The sequence below is a fragment of the Passer domesticus genome, chromosome 1 (assembly GCF_036417665.1).
Source record: "Passer domesticus isolate bPasDom1 chromosome 1, bPasDom1.hap1, whole genome shotgun sequence".
Lineage (NCBI taxonomy): Eukaryota > Metazoa > Chordata > Aves > Passeriformes > Passeridae > Passer > Passer domesticus.
In genome coordinates, this window is record NC_087474.1 from 155698880 (window position 1) to 155702949 (window position 4070).

Consider the following 4070-nt stretch of genomic DNA (forward strand, 5'->3'; position numbering starts at 1 on the left):
TTCACATAACAAAAGTCATTGTAAGACTGTCTGTGATAAGGTCATGAAAAAATCAAATTATGTGATTTAAGTTACAATAAATCACTTTTTGAATACAATTATGACATCTTTTAGAAACAGTAGGAAATGATTAATGAAAGATTTGAAGACTAATGGGAGTTACATTCCCAGGTTCTTATTTCATTGTTTTTTTCTTCTATTGGTTTAGATTCTCAATGGGGTGAAAAAGAAATAAATATTAGTAATTACCCAAAAATAGGATGACTGCAATTAGTGAAGTGATGATGTTAGAGACAGAAACAAAGGACTTGAATATACATTTACCTACATTGAAAACCTTTAGGCCCAACATCCAGCGGCCCTAAGACAGTGAGAAATTTCAGTCTCATCCTGGGTCATCTGCAAAAGTTATTTTACTCTAAACAGGTAGGATGTGAACCAGCACAGATCACAAGAATTAACCTCAGGGTACAGAATGACCAGAGTGTATATATTGGTTAAGATCACTCTGAAATAGACACATTCTTATCAAATTGAACACAACTTCATTGTATCAGCCTTTAATATGCATGAAGGTCAATCATATTAAGAGTTTTGCCCTAGAAAGTTGCACTTTCACTTAGTTTGCAAATGATGTGAAGCTTCAATCTCTATAATGATTTTAGCAGGTAATCCACCATACTGAACACTGCTGACATCCTCATAGCCTTAATTTACCAGAACTTAACTTGATAGTCAACCTTACACCTGGATTAATTTCGTCCAAAATTAGCATTTTAAGTAGTTTTCTTTGTTGGTTATCTCAGGTTCTGCTTACAGTAAAGAGAAGTAACTTTAAAAATAGTTTAGGTCTTAGATCAAGCTAGAGTCAGATTTCTCTCTATGAGACAATTTGAAACAGTCATACTCATGATTTTAACACCTCAATTAATGTCTAAATGTAGAATGAAATGGATTCTTAATTTTCACTTAATCATATGTGCGAGGCTGCCAAGATCTTCCCAGTATCCCATGGCTAATGAAATGCTCAAAAATCCACTTAAGGTAAATCCCTCAAAGTTTTTTAACTCCTTTCCCAAGCCAGGCAAAGAACATCTTTCACACTGGGGCTGTTTCAGCCCTCTCTCTGCCAACCCAGTCCTTGCATAGGGCTCAATAAGGAAAATAAAGGCAATACCAGTGAAAAAAAAAGTTTGAAATGCTCTTTTCAGTTCCTCATGGGTGATTAAAATACATTAGGCACTAATACCTAAGATATTAGGCAATGTTGATGGGGATGCTATGGATAGTTGTCAGCACCCAGAATCTTCCACTGGGATTAATAAGTTATCAGTCTTCTCCAGGATCATTCTGGGTAATTTTTAATGTTTTGTAAAATGCTTTTATACATTAGGCCCTTCGTTTGATACCCAGCTCCATCCATGTCTCCACTTTTCAAGGCCTCTACTGTTTTACAAGACCTGCATTTCTCTACCTATCATTTTGTTAATCATAGCTTATGCATTCTGCAAAGAACAGCTTCTTGTTATTGTCAGCTGTATAAAATTCTGACTCTTGATAAACAAAAGTAAATCAAATTAATTGCAGACACCTGGTTAATTAGAGAAATTGCTGTCACACATAAATCAAGTACAACAAAGCTGCAACCAGGTCAGGAGAGGTTCAGACAGAGAAAAGCTGACAAGCCTGTCCTGAGGCCTTGCAAGCTTGCTAGAAAGCTTACAATATTTTACTGCCAGGAGCTCTTCTGTATGGCAGGATTACACAGGTAAAGTTTAGTCAATAGAGATTCTTCTGGGAATGTTTCTTAGGAAGATGTAATTTGGGCATTTTTTATTGCCCTCCAGAGAAGCCCGAGCAATATTTTCCACAGAGCAATATAAATCTTTAATGCTTATCTCAAGAAATTCAGTTGCTTAAACAAGGCAATTTTCCCTGGAGATTTAAGTGAAGCTCCAAAGTTTGGATGGCAGTTGTGTCCCAGCCCTCGGTACTTATTCTGGTTTTCTGTGATGGCTTTTGTCTTGCATGACATTTCTGTGCTGTCACCTCATCTGTAGCATGCTGGACTGCTCGTGTTTTGACAATGCCCTTAATTCTCTTAGCACAATCCCAGTTTTCTCTGCTTTTAAACAGTACCAAATGCTTCATTATTTCAGTGTGCAGTGCCTTCCTGCCAGCAAGTTTCAGCATTGCAACAGTACCTCCCCTGCAACCATCCCTCATCCCTCACCTTCAATGATTAGCATTACACCATCCATGTGGGCTTTGCTGTGGAGCCATCTTGTAGCTGTGGCCACCAGTAAAGGGAATGTGGTCAATATGATGGATCCATTCTATGTTTCCTTCTATTAAATTTCAGCCCCAGAATAAACAGAATTGTGAAGATAATTTTATTTGCAAGTTCTTTGTCTCAGCAGTAAAACACTTTTGAAGCTGAAAGTCTCAAAATCAAGTCTTGAAGCTAAGATATACAAAATGTGCATGTTTATTTTCTGAAAAGTAATAATTTCCAAGTATGAAGATTCTGTCTTAGCCTGTGTGTTATTTTTTTTTGTGCTCACTATAAACTCAGAAATGTAAAAAAGTATTACTGTTTTAAAATTTATTAAATAGCAGGTGATCATTGTTACTACCTAAGTAAAAATTCTTAGCCTTTGACAGTGCTTATGAATTAAAGATTTTTTTGCTATGCTATTTCTATTCCTTCCATTGACCCTAAGGACCAGCAAACAGGGAGTTTTGGACATGCAGCTATTGTAACCTAACTGTGATTAGGTAATTCATCCTTTGGTTTGAATTCCACAACTTTTTGATTCAGATGGCCTCCTTATTTCCCAGACCTGAAAGCCAAGTAACATATCAGCCTTTAGTAAAATGATGTTAAACACTTAGTCATAGACAACAGAAACTGAACAGTCATTCTAAACCCCAGTCTCTGTCAACAGTGGAGTCTAGATAGATATTTAGCTGACTAAAGGGATAAGTGGGGGTCTACCTTAAAATAAACTGAAATATTTTATAAGATAGTGTGTAAGATCTACTGACTAAATTCTTTAGAGTTCTGCTGGATACAATTCAAGTTTAAACACTCATCAGACAGACTTAGAAAATATCCATAATGCTTACAGACACAAGCATGTAGACATCTAAATTTATGTGATGCCATCTCAAAATGGAATGAATTCTTACTGCCTTAAGTCACACAGGTTTGGTTAAAGAGTACTTTGTATTATAGTATATTTATATTGAAAGATGACATTTTCCTTCCCCTGAAAAAAAGGAATCTATACTAACAATCACTATTACTAGATTGCAAATTTATTTATTATCAATTTATTATTATTTATTTATTATTTATTATCTAGTAGCTAGAAAATTAACTGCTTTTTGCTTTCTCTTCTGTTACTGAGGATATAAGCATAGAAAAAGAGACCAAATTCATTAAAATCTGCTTATTTCCATTGGTTGAAGCAGACCCTGACAGTACAGGGTGAATGAAATTCACCAATGAATTTCAAATCTGAAATTCAAATCTGAATTTTGCATTATTATTTCATGAGAAAGATATTCAGCATTGCTGTTTTGATTTTAAGCCTTACACACTTAGCTAAAGTGATGTAAGTCTTGTACTTAAATGAGAATTCAAACTTTTTCAATTACGATTGCAGCTTCTAAATACCAGCCTTGCACAAAGCCAGCAGAGGTCCCACTCAATTTCCATCCCAGTCCTAACCAGCTACAGCACATCCACTCTGTCTCCATTACGGATGGAAAAAGAAAGTCAGTTCTTATCCATGCTCAGTTTAGTAAGGGATTCAAAGGAATCACATCAGAAGGTAGGAGAAAAAATATTTTCTGTTGGTGTCCTGAAGCTGTTAAAATATCTACAAAATTCTGTTACCTATGGGAAAAAAAAACCCTTAACACACTTACAGCCTTACTTTATAGTTGACATTTCAAAAACCTTCAGCTTACTGATAATGGCACAGAGAATTTTCTTAGTAGTACATCACAAACATCAGAAAAAGAGAGATTTCCTCAGAAATCACAGAAGAAAAGGACAATTA

The 4070-nt window shown here is 35.4% G+C and overlaps 1 long non-coding RNA gene across 1 annotated transcript; it reads left to right on the plus strand.

The window, feature by feature from the left end:
• Nucleotides 1–1655: 1655 nt before the first annotated feature.
• Nucleotides 1656–2391, plus strand: LOC135290154 (uncharacterized). Its single transcript, XR_010352862.1, has 2 exons — nt 1656–1768; nt 2167–2391. It is a non-coding gene; the product is annotated as an uncharacterized LOC135290154 (long non-coding RNA).
• The last annotated feature ends 1679 nt before the right edge of the window (nt 2392–4070 follow it).